Source organism: Salmo salar, chromosome 01, assembly GCF_965601325.2.
Source record: "Salmo salar chromosome 01, fSalSal1, whole genome shotgun sequence".
Lineage (NCBI taxonomy): Eukaryota > Metazoa > Chordata > Actinopteri > Salmoniformes > Salmonidae > Salmo > Salmo salar.
Window position 1 is genome coordinate 183,681,078 of NC_138291.1, and position 20,168 is coordinate 183,701,245.

The 20,168-nt window shown below is 42.2% G+C and overlaps 1 protein-coding gene across 2 annotated transcripts in view; it reads right to left on the bottom strand.

Annotated features, from left to right (window-relative positions):
* LOC106572571 (ciliary neurotrophic factor receptor subunit alpha) overlaps nucleotides 1–20,168 on the bottom strand; it is a 329,676-nt gene that overhangs the window by 238,930 nt on the left and 70,578 nt on the right. The window contains exon 2 of one of the 2 annotated variants that reach the window (XM_082957103.1): nucleotides 4,463–4,655. The exons of the other annotated variant lie outside the window; for it this stretch is intronic. The gene's annotated coding sequence lies outside the window, so the exon portion shown is untranslated. The remainder of the gene's footprint in view (nucleotides 1–4,462; nucleotides 4,656–20,168) is intronic. 2 annotated transcript variants of the gene reach the window in all.

Consider the following 20,168-nt stretch of genomic DNA (forward strand, 5'->3'; position numbering starts at 1 on the left):
GATGTAGCACAAAGCTCCAGGGGGTTATCCACTTAGAGAGGTGGAGGAGATGTAGCACAAAGCTCCAGGGGGTTATCCACTTAGACAGCAGAAGCAGCAGGTGTTGTTTAGTGAGATATCTGCTAGTCTGTTTAGCAGTCAAATGCATGTTGTATGATACGTAAAATGGCGCCGGAGGGGAATGCTGCCATCTTATTGGTTCTTAACCAACCATGCAAAAAAAAAATCTGCGTGTTTCATGACTTGTTTTGTACATAATGTTGCTGCTACCGTCTCTTATGACCAAAAAGATGCTTCACGGAGTCGTGGCTGAACGACGACATTAAGAACATACAGCTGGCGGGTTATACACTCCATCGGCAGGACAGAACAGCAGCCTCTGGTAAGACACGGGGCAGGGGCCTATGCATTTATGTAAACAACAGCTGGTGCATGATATCTAAAGAAGTCTTGAGGTTTTGCTCGATTGGTAGAGTATCTCATGATAAGCTGTAGACCACACTATTTACCTACAGAGTTTCCATCAGAATTTGTTGTAGTGGTCTACATACCACCACAGACCGATGCTGGCACTAAGACCACACTCAATGAGCTGTATATCGCCATAGGCAAACAGGAAAAGGCTCATCCAGAGGCAGCGCTCCTAGTGGCCGGGGACTTTAATGCAGGGAAACTTAAATCAGTTTTACCTAATTTCTATCAGCATGTTAAATGTGCAACCAGAGGGAAACAAATCTAGACCACCTTTACTTCACACACAGAGATGCATGCAAAGCTCTCCCTCGCACTCCATTTGGCAATTCTGACCATAATTCTATCCTCCTGATTCCTGCTTATGAGCAAAAATGGAAATAGGAAGCACCACTGACTCAGTGTATAAAAAAGTGGTCAGATGAAGCAGATGCTAAACTACAGGACTATTTTGCGATCACAGACTGGAACATGTTCCGGGATTCTTCCGATGGCATTGAGGAGAACATCACATTAGCTACTGGCTTTATCAATAAGTGCATCGAGGACGTCGTCCCTACAGTGACTGTATGTACATACCCCAACCAGAAGCCATGGATAAAAGGCAACATTCGCACTGTGCTAAAGGCTAGAGCTGCCGCTTTCAAGGTGCGGGACTCTAACCTGGAAACTTACAAGAAATCCCGCTATGCCCTCCGACAAACCATCAAACAGGCAAAGCATCAATACAGGACTAAGATTGAATCGTACTACACCAGTTCCAATGCTTATCGGACGTGGCAGGCCCTGCAAACTATTTCGGACTACAAAGGCAAGCACAACCGAGAGCTGCCCAGTAACACAAGCCTACCCGACGAGCTAAATAACTTCTATGTTCGCTTCTAGGCAAGTAATACTAAAACATGCATGAGAGCATCAGCTGTTCCGGACGACTGTGTGATCACTCTCTCCACAGCCGATGTGAGTAAGACCATTAAACAGGTCAACATTCTTAAGGCCGCAGGACCACATTACCAGGATGTGTACACCGAGCATGCGTTGACCAACCAGTCAGTAGCCATGAAGTGCTTTGAAAGGCTGGTCATGGCTCACATCAACACCATTACCCCAGAAACCCTAGACCCACTCCAATTTGCATACTGTACCAACAGATCCACAGATGATGCAATCTCTATTGCACTCCACACTGCCCTTTCACACCTGGACAGAAGGAACACCTATGTGAGAATGTTATTCATTGACTACAGCTCAGTGTTCAACACATAGTAACCTCAAAGCTGATCAATAAGCTAAGGACCCTGGGACTAAACACCTCCCCCTGCAACTGGATCCTGAACTTCCTTACAGGCCGCCCCCAGGTGGTAAGGGTAAGTAACAACACGTACTCCACACTGATCCTCAACATGGGGGCCCCTCAGGGGTGCGTGCTCAGTCCCCTTCTGTGCTCCCTGTTCACTCATAACCGCATGCCAAGGCACGACTCCAACACCATCATTAAGTTTACTGATGACACAACAGTGTTAGGCCTGATCACCGACAACGATGAGACAGCCTACAGGGGGGAAGGCCAGAGACCTGCAAGGACAACAACCTCTCCTTCAACGTGATCAAGACAAAGGAGATGATTGTGGACTACAGATAAAGGAGGACTGAGCATGCCCCCATTCTCATCGACGGGGCTGTAGTGGAGCAGGTTGAGAGCTTCAAGTTCCTTGGCGTCCACATCCCCAACAAACTAACATGGTCCAAGCACACCAAGACAGTCGTGAAGAGGGCACGACAAAACCTATTCCCCCACAGGAGACTGAAAAGATTGTGCATGGGTCCTCAGATCCTCAAAAGGTTTTACAGCTGCACCATTGAGAGAATCTTGTCAGGTTGCATCACTGCCTGGTATGGCAACTGCTCGGCCTCCGACCGCAAGGCACTACAGAGGGTAGTGCGTACGGCCCAGTACATCACCGGGGCCAAGCATCCTGCCATCCAGGACCTCTATACCAGGCGGTGTCAGAAGAAGGCCCTAAGAATTGTCAAAGACTCCAGCCACCCCAGTCATAGACTGTTCTCTCGGCTGCCTCATGGCAAGCGGTACTGGAGCGCCAGGTCTAGGTCCAAAAGGCTCCTAAATAGCTTCTACCCCCCAAGCCATAAGACTCCTGAACAGCTAATCAAATAGCTAATTATATTGTTGCCAATGCTAATGACACAAGCTACAGCATGAAAACCTATGAGCTCTCCAAACAGGTCAGGGACAAAGTTGTGGAGAAGTACAGAACAGGGTTGGGTTATAAAAAAATATCCGATACTTGATCATCCCACGGAGCACCATTACATTCATTATTAAAAAATGGAAAGAATATGGCACCACAACAAACCTCCCAAGAGAGGGTCGCCCACCAAAACTCACAGACCAGGCAAGGAGGGCCTTAATCAGAGAGGCAACAAAGAGACCAAAGATAACCCTGAAGGAGCTGCAAAGCTCCACAGCGGAGATTGGAGTATCTGTCCATAGGACCCCTTTAAGCCATACACTCCCGAGCTGGCCTTTACAGAAGAGTGGCCAGAAAAAAGCCATTGCTTAAAGAAAGAAATAAGCAAACATATGGAAGAATGTACTCTGGTCAAATGATACTACAGTGTTGCTTTTTGGCCATCAAGGAAAACTCTAAGTCTGGCGCAAACCCAACACTTCCGAACACCCCGAGAACTCCATCCCCACAGTGAAACATGGTGGTGGCAGCAACAATGACATTAAGTATACTGTTAAAGCAACATGTGAGTGGTTTAAGGGTATACATTTAAATGTCTTGGAATGGCCTAGTCAAATCCCAAACCTCAAACCAAATGAGAGTCTGTGGTATGACTTAAAGATTGCTGTACACCAGCGGAACCTATCCACCTTGAAGGAGCTTGAGCAGTTTTGCCTTGAAGAATGGGCAAAAATCCCAGTGGCTAGATGTGCTAAGCTTACAGAGATATACCCCAAGAGAACTGCAGCTGTAATTGCTGCAAAAGGTGGCTCTACAAAGTACTGACTTTGGGGATTGAGTAGTTATGCATTCTCAAGTTTTCAGTTTCTTTGTCTTATTTCTTGTTTTTCACAAAAAAATATATTTTACATCTTCAAAGTAGTAGAAATGTTGTGTAAATGAAATGATATAAACCCCCCCCAAAAATCTATTTTAATTCCAGGTTGTAAGTCAACAAAATAGGAACAATGCCAAGGGGGTGAATACTTTCGCAAGCCACTGTATAGGTGGGGACACGGTCAATGAGAGCACCATCCAAAGTACACTAAATTACCAAAAGTATGTGGACCCTTGCTTGTCGAACATCTCATTAAAAATCATAAATGTGGAGTTGGTCCCCCCTTTGCTGCTTTTACAGTCTTCCACTCTTCTGTAAGGGCTTTCCACTAGATGATGGAACATTGCTGTGGGGACTTGCTTCCGTTCAGCCACAAGCCACAGAGGTTTGGAACTCGGTGGTGAGTTTTCAACCAACGATTTTTATGCGCTTCAGGACTTGGTGGCCCGTTCTTTGAGCTTGTGTGGCCTAACACTTCGCGGCTGAGCTGTTGTTATTCCATGACATTTCCACTTCACAATAATAGCACTTACAGTTGACATGGGCAGAAATATGACAAACTTATTTGTTGGCAAGGTGGCATCCTATGATGGTGCCATGTTGAAAGTCACTGAGTTGATCTATTTCTCAATTGCCTGAAAAGCCCAGGCCTGATTTCTCATCATAAAAATATCTGAAAGTTCTGTAAAGAACCAAGTGTTTGTATGATTTTTGCTCTAAAGGCGTTTAAAGGTGGCGTCGACAGAGATGGTCGCTTCAGGTCCTTAGGAAACTATGCAGTTATATGTGTTTTTAATGTATTAGTTCATTGTTAGCCCAGAAAATCTCCAGTGTTATTACATACAGCCGGGAAGAACTATTGGATATGAAAGCAAAAAATGAAAAGAAAGAAAAGTCAACTTACCAATATTACGACCTAGAATACGTCTTTCCCGAAGCAAATCTTTTGTTCGGACCTCCGCCCTGGACATGGGATCTAGTCCCAGAGGCCGACCCAAACGCGGTCGCCGCAGGAGAGGCAGACGGAGCTGGTCAGACTCAGAAGGCGAGCACACCATCCACCACTTCCGAGCATATTACTCGCCAATGTCCAATCTCTAGATAACAAGGTGGATAAAATTAGGGCATGAGTTGCCTTCCAGAAAGACATCAGAGATTGTAACATTCTCTGTTTCACGGACACATGGCTCATTCGGGATATGTTGTCAGAGTCGGTATAGCCACCCGGTTTCTTCATGCATCGCGCCGACAGAAACAAACGTCTCTCTGGTAACAAGATGGGCGGGGGTGTATGCCTTATGATTAATGACTCATGGTGTATTCACAACAACATACAGGAACTCAAGTGCTTTTCTTCACCTGACCTAGAATTCCTTACAATCAAATGCCGACCGCATTATCTTCCAAGAGAATTCTCTTCGATTATAGTCACAGCCATGTATAAGCAAGCAGACACACTGGATCATTGCTATTCTAACTTCCACGATGCATACAAAGCCCTACCCCTCCCTGCCTTCAGCAAATCTGACTATGACTCCATTTTGTTGCTCCCAGCTTATAGAGAGAAACTAAAACAGGAAATGCCCATGCTTAGGGCTATCTAACGCTGGTCTAACCAATCGGAATCCATGCTTCAAGATTGCTCCAATCACATGGACTGGGATATGTTCCGGATAGCCTCAGACAATAATATTGATGTATACACTTACTCGGTGAGCGAGTTTATTAGCAAGTGCATCGGCAATGTCGTACCCACTGTGACTATTAAAACCTTTCCTAACCAGAAACAATTGATTGATGGCAGCTAGCATTCGCGCAAAACTGAAAGCGCTTTTAATCATGGCAAAGCGACTGGAAACATGATCGAATACAAACAGTGCAGCTATTCCCTCCGTAAAGCAATCAAACAAGCAAAGCGTCAGTATAGTGACAAAGTAGAGTAGCAATTCAACGGTTCAAACACGAGACGTAGGTGGCAGGGTCTACAGTCAATCACGGATTACAAAAAGAAAACCAGCCCCGTCGCGGACATCGGCGTCTTGCTCCCAGACAAATTAAACAACTTCTTTGCTCGCTTTGAGGACAATACATGGCCACTGATGTGGCCAGCAACTAAAGCCTGTGGGCTCTCCTTCTCCATAGCTAACGTGAGTAAAACATTTAAGCGTTAACCCTCGCAAGGCTTCCGGCCCAGACGGCATCCCTAGCCGCGTCCTCAGAGCATGCGCAGACCAGCTGTATCTGTTTACGGACAAATTCAGTCAATCCCAGTCTGCTGTCCCCACATGCTTCAAGATGGCCACCATTGTTCCCGTTCCCAAGAAAGCTAAGGTCACTGAGCTAAACGACTATTGCCCCGTAGCACTCACTTCTGTCATCATGAAGAGCTTTGAGGGACTAGTCAAGGATCATATCACCTCCACCCTACCTGACACTCTAGACCCATTCCAATTTGCTTACCGCCCCAATAGGTCCACTGATGATGCAATCGCCATCATACTACACACTGCCCTATCCCATCTGGACAAGAGGAATACCTATGTAAGAATGCTGTTCATTGACTACAGCTCAGCATTCAACACCATAGTACCCTCCAAACTTGTCATTAAGCTCGAGACCTTGGGTCTCGACCCCGCCCTGTGCAACTGGGTCCTGGACTTTCTGATGGGCTGCCCCCAGGTGGTGTAGGTAGGAAACAACATCTTCATCCCACTGATCCTCAACACTGGAGCCCCACAAGGGTGTGTATTCCCTGTTCACCCTCTCCTATATTTCCTGTTCACCCATGACTGCATGGCCATGCTTCCAACTCAATCATCAAGTTTGCAGACGACACTACAGTGGTAGGCTTGATTACCAACAACGACGAGACTGCCTACAGGGAGGAGGTGAGGGCCCTCGGAGTGTGGTGTCAGGAAAATAACCTCTCACTCAACGTCAACAAAACAAAGGAGATGATCGTGGACTTCATGAAAAACCAGAGGGAGCACCCCCCATGCACGTCGATGGGACAGCAGTGGAGAAGGTGGAACGTTTTAAGTTCCTTGGCGTACACATCACAGACAAACTGAAATTGTCCACCCATATGGACAGCGTGGTGAAGAAGGCACAAGTGTGCCTCTTCAACCTCAGGAGGCTGAAGAAATGTGGCTTGTCACTTAAAACACTCACAAACTTTTACAGATGCACAATCGAAAGCAACCTGTCGGGCTGTATCACCGCCTGGTACGGCAACAGCACCGCCCTCAACTGCAGGGCTCTCCAGAGGGTGGTGCATGTCTGCACAACGCATCACTGGGGGCAAACTACCTGCCCTCCAGGACACCTACAGCACCCGATGTCACAGGAAGGCCAAAAAGATCATCAAGGACAACAACCACCCGAGCCACTTCCTGTTCACCAAGCTACTATCCAGAAGGCGAGGTCAGTACAGGAGCATCAAAGCTGGGACCGAGAGACTGAAAAACAGCTTCTATCTCAAGGCCATCAGACTGTTAAACAGCCATCACTAACATTGAGAGGTTGCTGCCAACATACAGACTCAAATCACTAAGCCACTTTAAAAAATAGACTTAATAAAGGTATCACGAGTCACTTTAAATAACGCCACTTTAATAATGTTTACATACCCTACATTACTCATCTATGTATATACTGTACTCTATACCATCTACTGCATCTTGCCTATGCTGCACGGCCATCGCTCATCCATATATTTATATGTACGTATTCTTATTCATCCCTTTACATTTGTGTGTATAGGGTAGTCGTTGTGAATTTGTTAGATTAGTTGTTAGATATTACTGCTTTGACGGAACTATAAGCACAAGCATTTCACTACACTCGCATTAACATCTGCTAACCATGTATATGGACGAATAACATCTGCTAACCATGTGTATGGACCAATAACATCTGCTCACCATGTGTATGGACCAATAACATCTGCTGACCATGTGTATGGACCAATAACATCTGCTAACCATGTGACCAATAACATCTGCTAACCATGTGTATGGACCAATAACATCTGCTGACCATGTGACCAATAACATCTGGTAACCATGTGACCAATAACATCTGCTAACCATGTGTATGTGACCAATAACACCTGCTAACCATGTGTATGGACCAATAACACCTGCTAACCATGTGACCAATAACACCTGCTAACCATGTGTATGGACCAATAACACCTGCTAACCATGTGACCAATAACATCTACTAACCATGTGTATGGACCAATAACACCTGCTAAACATGTGACCAATAACATCTGCTAACCATGTGTATGTGACCAATAGCATCTACTAACCATGTGTATGGACCAATAACATCTGCTAACCATGTGACCAATAACATCTGCTAACCATGTGTATGTGACCAATAACATCTACTAACCATGTGTATGGACCAATAACATCTGGTAACCATGTGACCAATAACATCTGATAACCATGTGTATGGACCAATAACATCTGCTAACCATGTGTATGGACCAATAACATCTGATAACCATGTGTATGGACCAATAACATCTGCTAACCATGTGTATGGACCAATAACATCTGATAACCATGTGTATGGACCAATAACTGTAATATTTGACATTGTTTCTGGGCCTGTAACAGTGAACATTCTCTCTGGGCCTGTAATAGTGTACATTATCTCTGGGCATGTAATGGTGTACATTATCTCTGGGCCTGTAACAGTGTACATTGTCTCTGGGCCTGTAATATTTGACATTGTTTCTGGGCCTGTAATAGTATACATTATCTCTGGGCATGTAATAGTGTACATTATCTCTGGGCATGTAATAGTGTACATTATCTATGGGCCTGTAACAGTGAACATTCTCTCTGGGCCTGTAATAGTGTACATTATCTCTGGGCATGTAATAGTGTACATTATTTCTGGGCATGTAACAGTGTACATTATCTCTAGTCCAGTAATAGTGTACATTATCTCTGGGCCTGTAACAGTGTACATTATCTCTGGGCCTGTAATAGTGTACATTATCTCTGGGCCTGTAACAATGTACATTATCTCTGGGCATGTAATATTGTACATTATCTCTTGGCTTGTAATAGTGTACATTATCTCTGGGCATGTAATAGTGTACATTATCTATGGGCCTGTAATATTTGACATTATCTCTGGGCCTGTAACAGTGTACATTATCTCTGGTCCAGTAATAGTGTATATTATCTCTGTGCCTGTAATATTTTACATTTTCTCTGGGCATGTAAGAGTGTACATTATCTCTGGTAATTGCTTGTGTGTTTACATAATGCTTAGAGGAACATTATTTTGCACCGTCAAACACGGATCACTAATCTGTCTGACATTTATAAATATCACAAGGTCAAACTGAACAAATAAAATCCAGATATCACTTTTGTCACTGTGTTATGGATGGGCCATTGTTATTGTTGTGACATACACTAGACCAAAGGAAGAAAGGGGAAGTGAAGTTAATCAGGGAGGATGACTCAGAGACAGTACTGTCAGTCAGGATGCATCCTTAACGGAACCCTATTCCTTACGTAGTGCACTACGTTATACTAGAGCCCCTGGTCAAAGGAATTGCAGTATAGGGGGAATAGGATGTAATTTGGGGCCTAGCATCTCCCCAAAGACACAGCACCACAACATCAGCTCAGCCTTTCTAGCACTATACAGGGAATATATAGTATAATAACAGGTAATATATAGGGAATAGATAGTAATATATAGGGAACATATAGTATAATAACAGGTAATATATAGGGGATAGCTAGTACTATACAGGGAATATATAGTATAATAACAGGTAATATATAGGGAATAGCTAGTACTATACAGGGAATATATAGTATAATAACAGGTAATATATAGGGAATAGCTAGTACTATATAGGGAATAGCTAGTAATATATAGGGAACATATAGTATAATAACAGGTAATATATAGGGAATAGCTAGTACTATATAGGGAATAGATAGTAATATATAGGGAACATATAGTATAATAACAGGTAATATATAGGGAATAGCTAGTAATATATAGGGAATATATAGTATAATAACAGGTAATATATAGGGAATAGCTAGTAATATATAGGGAATAGCTAGTAATATATAGGGAATATATAGTATAATAACAGGTAATATATAGGGAATAGCTAGTACTATATAGGGAATAGCTAGTACTATATAGGGAATATATAGTATAATAACAGGTAATATATAGGGAATAGCTAGTACTATATAGGGAATAGATAGTAATATATAGGGAATATATAGTATAATAACAGGTAATATATAGGGAATAGCTAGTACTATATAGGGAATAGCTAGTACTATATAGGGAATATATAGTATAATAACAGGTAATATACAGGGAATAGCTAGTACTATATAGCGAATAGCTAGTAATATATAGGGAATATATAGTATAATAACAGGTAATATATAGGGAATAGCTAGTAATATACAGGGAATATATAGTATAATAACAGGTAATATACAGGGAATAGCTAGTACTATACAGGGAATATATAGTATAATAACAGGTAATATATAGGGAATAGCTAGTACTATATAGGGAATAGCTAGTACTATATAGGGAATAGCTGGTACTATATAGGGAATAGCTAGTACTATATAGGGAATAGCTAGTAATATATAGGGAATAGCTAGAAATATATAGGGAATATATAGTATAATAACAGGTAATATACAGGGAATAGCTAGTACTATATAGGGAATAGCTAGTACTATATAGGGAATAGCTAGTACTATATAGGGAATAGCTAGTACTATATAGGGAATAGCTAGTACTATATAGGGAATAGCTAGTAATATATAGGGAATAGCTAGTAATATATAGGGAATATATAGTATAATAACAGGTAATATATAGGGAATAGCTAGTACTATATAGGGAATAGCTAGTAATATATAGGGAATATATAGTATAATAACAGGTAATATACAGGGAATAGCTAGTACTAAATAAGGAATAGCTAGTACTATATAGGGAATAGCTAGTACTATATAGGGAATAGCTAGTACTATATAGGGAATAGATAGTAATATACAGGGAATAGCTAGTACTATATAGGGAATAGCTAGTAATATATAGGGAATAGCTAGTTTTATATAGGGAATAGCTAGTACTATATAGGGAATAGCTAGTACTATATAGGGAATAGCTAGTACTATATAGGGAATAGCTAGTACTATATAGGGAATAGCTAGTACTATATAGGGAATAGCTAGTACTATATAGGGAATAGCTATTACTATATAGGGAATAGCTGGTACTATATAGGGAATAGGGTGATATTTAGGATACAGTCTATGCTGTAGCTTCTGCCAAGCATCTCATCGATCTTCAGATGGCAGAGAGAGAATCAGCAGGCTGGGAACAATGAATTCTGTTTTCTCTCTCTCTATGATTTCCTTTTGTCTTTCTCAACCTCCTCATTCCCCTCTCTCTGGGACTGGGCCAAATCTGTATCATTCTCCTCTCTCTGGGACTGGGCCAAATCTGTATCATTCATTCTCTCTCTGGGACTGGGCCAAATCTGGATCATTCCCCTCTCTCTGGGACTGGGCCAAATCTGTATCATTCATTCTCTCTCTGGGACTGGGCCAAATCTTTATCATTCATTCTCTCTCTGGGACTGGGCCAAATCTGTATCATTCATTCTCTCTATGGGACTGGGCCAAATCTTTATCATTCATTCTCTCTGGGACTGGGCCAAATCTGTATCATTCATTCTCTCTATGGGACTGGGCCAAATCTGTATCATTCATTCTCTCTGGGACTGGGCCAAATCTGTATCATTCCCCTCTCTCTGGGACTGGGCCAAATCTGTATCATTCATTCTCTCTATGGGACTGGGCCAAATCTGTATCATTCATTCTCTCTCTGGGACTGGGCCAAATCTGTATCATTCATTCTCTCTGGGACTGGGCCAAATCTGGATCATTCCCCTCTCTCTGGGACTGGGCCAAATCTGGATCATTCATTCTCTCTCTGGGACTGGGCCAAATCTGTATCATTCATTCTCTCTGGGACTGGGCCAAATCTGTATCATTCATTCTCTCTCTGGGACTGGGCCAAATCTGTATCATTCATTCTCTCTCTGGGACTGGGCCAAATCTGTATCATTCATTCTCTCTCTGGGACTGGGCCAAATCTGTATCATTCTCCTCTCTCTGGGACTGGGCCAAATCTGTATCATTCATTCTCTCTGGGACTGGGCCAAATCTGTATCATTCCCCTCTCTCTGGGACTGGGCCAAATCTGTATCATTCATTCTCTCTCTGGGACTGGGCCAAATCTTTATCATTCCCCTCTCTCTGGGACTGGGCCAAATCTGTATCATTCATTCTCTCTGGGACTGGGCCAAATCTGTATCATTCCCCTCTCTCTGGGACTGGGCCAAATCTGTATCATTCATTCTCTCTCTGGGACTGGGCCAAATCTGTATCATTCTCCTCTCTCTGGGACTGGGCCAAATCTGTATCATTCATTCTCTCTGGGACTGGGCCAAATCTGTATCATTCCCCTCTCTCTGGGACTGGGCCAAATCTGTATCATTCATTCTCTCTCTGGGACTGGGCCAAATCTGTATCATTCATTCTCTCTCTGGGACTGGGCCAAATCTTTATCATTCATTCTCTCTCTGGGACTGGGCCAAATCTGTATCATTCATTCTCTCTATGGGACTGGGCCAAATCTTTATCATTCATTCTCTCTCTGGGACTGGGCCAAATCTGTATCATTCATTCTCTCTCTGGGACTGGGCCAAATCTGTATCATTCATTCTCTCTCTGGGACTGGGCCAAATCTTTATCATTCATTCTCTCTGGGACTGGGCCACAGCTTTATCATTCTCCTCTCTCTGGGACTGGGCCACAGCTTTATCATTCTCCTCTCTCTGGGACTGGGCCACAGCTTTATCATTCTCCTCTCTCTGGGACTGGGCCACAGCTTTATCATTCTCCTCTCTCTGGGACTGGGCCACAGCTTTATCATTCTCCTCTCTCTGGGACTGGGCCACAGCTTTATCATTCTCCTCTCTCTGGGACTGGGCCACAGCTTTATCATTCTCCTCTCTCTGGGACTGGGCCACAGCTTTATCATTCTCCTCTCTCTGGGACTGGGCCACAGCTTTATCATTCTCCTCTCTCTGGGACTGGGCCACAGCTTTATCATTCTCCTCTCTCTGGGACTGGGCCACAGCTTTATCATTCTCCTCTCTCTGGGACTGGGCCACAGCTTTATCATTCTCCTCTCTCTGGGACTGGGCCAAATCTTTATCATTCATTCTCTCTGTGGGACTGGGCCAAATCTTTATCATTATTCATGAATATGCAATTCTCAAAACATTATTCCATTTGATTTTATAGAGCACTTCTTGACCATGTAGTTTACAGGCTTACCCCCAAAACCTCCTTCAATAAATTCGATGTAATTTACCACACTGCCATCTGCCTTTGTTACCAGTGCTCCCTTCAACACTCATCACTGTGACCTTTACACCCTGGTGAACTGTGACCTTTACACCCTGGTCAACTGGCTTTCGTTACACACACAACGCCAGACCCACTGATTTACCAATTTACTTACCATTTCCTCCTCTACCTCAGCTCACTCCTCAACATCTCCACTACCAATACCAATCTGCAGTCTGGTAGAGGCTGTACATTGCACTAGTCATTCCAAAACCAACACTTCCAGTTTTCATTCATTCCAGTTTTCTGCCACCAACGACTGCAAAAGACCTTCAAACGAACACATTCATTCCACCACACTCCTAATGTACCTGCTAATCATTAAGTCTACTGCTATCTGAGTCCACCATACTCCTCCTGAGTAATGTACCTGCTAGTCATTAAGTCTGCTCTGTTCCCTTGGTATTTCTGCTCTAAGCCAATTTGCAAGTGGCTGAATCTCACCGGATCTCACCAGAGAAATCACCTGAGCGTGTGAAACAGCACTCCTCTGTCTCAGTTTGTGTAGCCGATGTATCTGATGCTGTCTGGACCAAAATAGTATGACATGTTGCCACTGTTGATTGATACCACCATACCAGATCTACCTATCATGTTGATTGATACCACCATACCAGATCTACCTATCATGTTGATTGATACCACCATACCAGATCTACCTATCATGTTGATTGATACCACCATACCAGATCTACCTATCATGTTGATTGATACCACCATACCAGATCTACCTATCATGTTGATTGATACCACCATACCAGATCTACCTATCATGTTGATTGATACCACCATACCAGATCTACCTATCATGTTGATTGATACCACCATACCAGATCTACCTATCATGTTGATTGATACCACCATACCAGATCTACCTATCATGTTGATTGATACCACCATACCAGATCTACCTATCATGTTGATTGATACCACCATACCAGATCTACCTATCATGTTGATTGATACCACCATACCAGATCTACCTATCATGTTGATTGACTGATGCCTTTGGCCTCCCTTTAATTTTAATTAAAAAAATTATAAAATAAATTAGACCATCAGCGTTGAGCTGAGCTGGGTTGTCCTGGCACATCAAAACACCTCCCAAGGGAGGCCAGTTTGGATTTTGCTCAAGACCAATCAAATCACTTCCTTTGCAAAACGTCATTACAAGCTTGGCACACCTGTATTTGGGGAATTGTTTTTACCCTTCTCCAGATCTGTGCCTCGACACAATCCTGTTTCGGCTGTCTACGGACAATTACTTTGACCTCATGGCTTGGTTTTTGCTCTGACATGCACTGTATAGACAGGTGTGTATCTTATATACATAGACAGGTGTGCGCCTTTTCAAATCATGTCCAATCATTTTAATTTACCGCAGGTGGACTCCAATCAAGTTGTAGAAACATCTCAAGGATGAACACTGGAATCAGGATGCACCTGAGCTCAATTTCGAGTCTCATAGCAAAGGTTCTGAATACTTATATAAATAAGGTACTCATATTTTTTTATATATAAATAACATTTCTGAAAACTTGTTTTCGCTTTGTAATTATGGGTTATGGTGTGTATATTGATGAGTAATATAATGAATTTAATCCATTTTTAGAATAAGGCTATAACATAACAAAATGTGGAAAAAGTCAAGGGGTCTGAATACTTTACGAATGCTCTTAATATAGGTTTGTTGATTTGATGATTTTTAAATGTTTAAGTTGAAATGGTGCTTGAGTAGCGGAAGAAGTTGTCTTTGTGCTGACTTGCGGGTAACTCAGTAGTTGTTTATTAAACTGTCGAAAACATGAACTTGCTTGACCATGCTGCAGGTCATGTAAATGTTTGTTACATGCAATATTTGCTTTGTGGACTCCACCGGACAAATGTTCCCCTCCGGTTTTGTGATGAAACAAACGTATGTGTAGTTGATTTGTCTTTTTGTTGTCTCAATTTTATTGTATATCACATTTGCTTATGAACTAATGGGTTATAAAGCCAACTACACAATTATCATAACATAGGATAAAATATGTATTTTTTTACTGGCTTGTCTTCCTGAGTGATATGACCCAGACACCACTATTTGCATTTGTATTTGATTTATTATGGATCCCCATTAGTTCCTGCCAAGGCAGCAGCTACTCTTCCTGGGGTTTATTATGGATCCCCATTAGTTCCTGCCAAGGCAGCAGCTACTCTTCCTGGGGTTTATTATGGATCTCCATTAGTTCCTGCCAAGGCAGCAGCTACTCTTCCTGGGGTTTATTATGGATCCCCATTAGTTCCTGCCAAGGCAGCAGCAACTCTTCCTGGGGTTTATTATGGATCTCCATTAGTTCCTGCCAAGGCAGCAGCTACTCTTCCTGGGGTTTATTATGGATCCCCATTAGTTCCTGCCAAGGCAGCAGCTACTCTTCCTGGGGTCCAAACACACCAAAGCATCCATATTACATATAAAATTACAGATAAAACAGTGAACTATGTTTGTACTGAATGAGATAAAGATTAAACAGTACATCATATAACATCTCTACACCACCACATATCCACAACACAAAAATGTTCAATACCAGCATACAACAATATCACCATGTGTGTGTATGCACCTTTGTGTGTGTCTGGGTTGTCCTGGCACATCAAAACATCTCCCAAGGGAGGCCAGTTTGGACAGCTCAGTACATTCAGCTTGTCAACACATCTTTGTTTTTCTAAACAAGTAATGATGAAGTCAATCTCTCCTCCAATTTGAGCCATGAGAGATTGACATGCATGTCATTAATGTTAGCTCTCTGTGTACTTTTAAGGGCCAGCCATGCTGCCCTGTTCTGAGCCAATTGCAATTTTCCTAAGTCCTTTTTTGTGGCACCTGACCACACGACTGAACAGTAGTCCAGGTGCGACACAACCAGGGCCTGTATGACTTGCTTTGTTGACAGTGTTGTTAAGAAGGCAGAGTAGCGCTTTATTGTGGACAGACTTCTCCCTATTTTAGATACTGTTGTATCTATATGTTTTGACCATGACTGTTTACAATCCAGGGTTACTCCAAGCAGTTTAGTCACCTCAACTTGCTCAATTTCCACATTCATCATTACGAGACATTGTGGAGGTTTAGGGTTTAGTGAATTATGTGTCCCAAATACAATGCTTTGAGTTTTGGAAATATTTATGAGTAACTTATTCCTTGCTACCCACTCTGAATCTAACTTTAGCTCTTTGTTAAGTGTTGCATTTATTTCAGTCGCTGTAGTAGCTGACGTGTATAGTGTTGAGTAATCCGCATACATAGACACACTGCCTTACTCAAAGCCAGTGACATGTCATTAGTAAAGACTGAAAAAAGCAATTGGCCTAAACAGCTGCCCTGGGGAATTCCTGATTCTAACCTGGATTATGTTGGAGAGTCTTCCATTAAAGAACACCCTCTGTGTTCTGTTAGACAAGTAACTCTTTATCCACATTATAGCAGGGGGTGTAAAGCCATAACACATATGTTTTTACAGCAGCAGACTATGATCAATAATGTCAAAAGTTGCACTGAAGTCTAACAAGACAGCCCCCACAATAATTTTATCATCAATTTCTCTCAGCCAATCATCAGTCATTTGTGTAAGTGCTGTGCTTGTTGAATATCCTTCCCTTCCCGTGCTGAAAGTCTGTCAGTTTGTTTACTGTGAAATAGCATTGTATCTGGTCAGTTTACTAAGGGTTGGTAACAGGCTGATTGGTCGGCTATTTGAGCCAGTAAATGGGGCTTTACAATTCTTGGGTAGCGGAATGACTTTAGCTTCCCTCCAGGCCTGAGGCAACACACTCCCTAGTAGGCTTAAATTGAAGATATGGCAAATAGGAGTGGCAATATCGTCTGCTATTATTCTCAGTAATTATCCATCCAGACCCCTGTGGCTTGTCATTGTTGATAGATAACAATAATACTTTCACATCTTCCACACTGACTTCACATAATTTAAAAGTACAATTCTTGTCTTTCGTAATTTGGTCAGATATACTTGGATCCGTAGTGTCAGAGTTGATTGTGTGACTGTGTGTCCTGTTCCCTGTTGTAATGTTATGCCTCTTGGTCAGCTCCTTATTATAAATGAGAATTGGTTCAAAAATGATCTGGTTAAATAAAGGTTAAATGAAATACTTTGGACCACCCTGTTGCCTATACAGTGCATTACTTTTGACCAGGTCCCATAAGGATGCAGACGGTTTCCTGAGCGGACCTGGTTTGACAGTGTCCTCTCTGTCAAGCTAAACATCTGAAACTGTAATTAAGACACCGGTTATGGTCTTGTTCTGTAGCTCAAACCCACAAAGAAACATCTGTTCCAGCTAGCCAACCTCAGAGCGTGTTACGGGGGAGAGATATAACAGTCAACACAATGTTCCCTCTGCCAATAGAAGAGTGAGTGAGTGAGTGAGTGAGTGAGTGAGTGAGTGAGTGAGTGAGTGAGTGAGTGAGTGAGTGAGTGAGTGAGTGAGTGAGTGAGAGTCAGACAGACAGACAGACAGACAGACAGACAGACAGACAGACAGACAGACAGACAGACAGACAGACAGACAGACAGACAGACAGACAGACAGACAGACAGACAGACAGACAGACAGACAGACAGACAGACAGACAGACAGACAGACAGACAGAGACAGACACAGACAGACATGGAGGTGGTGGGTACTCAGAGAACGACAACATCGGTGAAGCTGATAAATTATCTTCTATTCCTATTCTATGGCCATATGGCTCCTAATTGAACAATGTAACATTTTGTAGTTCTGTTCACTGTAGGCTGTAGTTCTGTTCACTGTAGGCTGTAGTTCTGTTCACTGTAGACTCTAGTTCTGTTCACTGTAGACTGTAGTTCTGTTCACTGTAGACTGTAGTTCTGTTCACTGTAGGCTGTAGTTCTGTTCACTGCTGATTAAACACACAAATGTGTTATAATGAGTTCAACAATATTTGGAGGTTTTCCATCAACAAGTACATACATTGGTTTCTCTGTTGTTGACACAGTGCCACTAACTGATGCTTCCTGATTCAGTGTGTGATTGTTTATAGTGAAGCTACTATGCTGTAATGCTCCCCCTAATGACACCCTATTCCCTACAGGATGTAGCACACTACTTTTGACTAGGGCATATTAGGAATAGGGTTCATTTGGCTGTACACTAGCAATGCCCATCAGCATGGACAAATTGTCAAAATCCAGTTCTGAAAACCGTAACAGCTGCATAATGCAGTAAGATATTCAACTATTTTTTTTTATTTTAAAAATCCATAAAATATTGACTGTATTGACTGTACATAAAAAATGGCATAATGACACATAGAAAATCACTGGAATCCAGACATTTTTTGTGGGACTTCAGGTATTCAACTGAATGTCAAATATCACATTTTGTTTTCTTTGAAAGGATACATGCCAATGTTCTAACCCGCATTTTACCCTTTTCTGTGTTTTGTTATTATGTTGATATGATATTGACTCCTTGTGGTGAGCCGGGCGCCTGCAGGTTGACCTCGGTCATCAGTTGAACGGTGTTTCCTCCGACACATTGGTGCGGCTGGTTTCCCGGGTTAAGTGCACGGGTGATAAGAAGCGCGGTCTGGCGGGTTATGTTTCGGAGGACGTATGACTCGGCCTTCGCCTCCTGAGCCGGTTGGGGAGTTGCAGCGATGAGACAAGATCGAAATGAGAGAAAAAAAAAGAAAAAAAAAAGGATTTGTCTCTTTTGAAAATAACAACTTTTTGTATAATGTACAAGTCAAAAGTTTGGAAAAACCAACTCATTCTAGGGTTTTTAATTTTTTTTCTATTTTCTACATTGAAGAATAATAGTGAAGACATCAAAACTATAAAATAACACATCATTATTTTTTTTAACCTTTATTTAACTAGGCAAGTCAGTTAAGAACAAATTCTTATTTTCAATGATGACAGTACCCTCCCCCAAATGACGGCCTAGGAACTGCCTTGTTCAGGGGCAGAACGACAGATTGTTACCATGTCAGCTCGGGGATATGATCTTGCAACTTTTCGGTTGCAAGTCCAACACTCTAACCACTACGCTACCTGCCGCCCCAAGGTGTGTGCTGCCGCCCCAAGGTGTGTCCAATATGGACTCATGTCCTGGGGGCGGCAGGTAGCCTAGTGGTTAGAGAGTTGGCTTTGTAAATGTTGCAAAATCAAATCCTCGAGCTGACAAGGTAAAAAACTGTTTCTCTGAACAAGGCAGTTAAAACCTCTCTTGGGTAGGGGGCAGTATTTTCACCTCTGGATGAAAAGCGTGCCCAAAGTAAACTGCCTGTTACTCAGGCCCAGAGGCTAGGATATGCATATAATTGGTAGATTTGGATAGAACACTCTAAAGTTTCTAAAACTGTTAAAATGATGTCTGTGAGTATAACAGAACTGATATGGCAGGTGAAACCCCGAGGACAAACCATCTAGGGAAAAACAAAATTGAGGTCATAGGATTTTCCAATGGTTTCTATGGCATACCCTTATTATTAGGAACCTGGTTGCAGTTCCTATGGCTTCCACTAGATGTCAACAGTCTTTAGAAATTGTTCGATGTTTTTCTTTTGAGAAATTAAGAAGTAGTCCTATTCATTGTAAGTGTCACTCCAGGTGGACTCTACTGTTTTGGTGCACGTGAACAAGAACGCGCTTCACGTTGTTTTTTATCCGGTATTAGAAACAGTTTATTCCATCTTACATTTTTTCAATTATTTACATTTTAGGGTACCTGAGGTTGGATTAGGAATGTTGTTTGAAATGTTTGGACCAAGTTTACAGGTAACTTATTAGATACTTAGTAGGCATGTTGGGCGAGTTGAAACTGGTGTATTTCTGAATCGAACGCGCCAAATAAATTGACATTTTTGGGACATAAAGAAGGACATTATCGAACAAAAGGACCATTTGTGATGTTTCTGGGAAATTTTGGAGTGCCAACAGAAGAAGATCTTCAAAGGTAAGGCATTAATTATATTGCCATTTCTGACTTTTGTGGCGCACCTGCCTGGTTGAAATATGATTTTCATGTGTTTGTATGCCTAGTTAAATAAAGGAAAAATAAAAAATGTGGTAA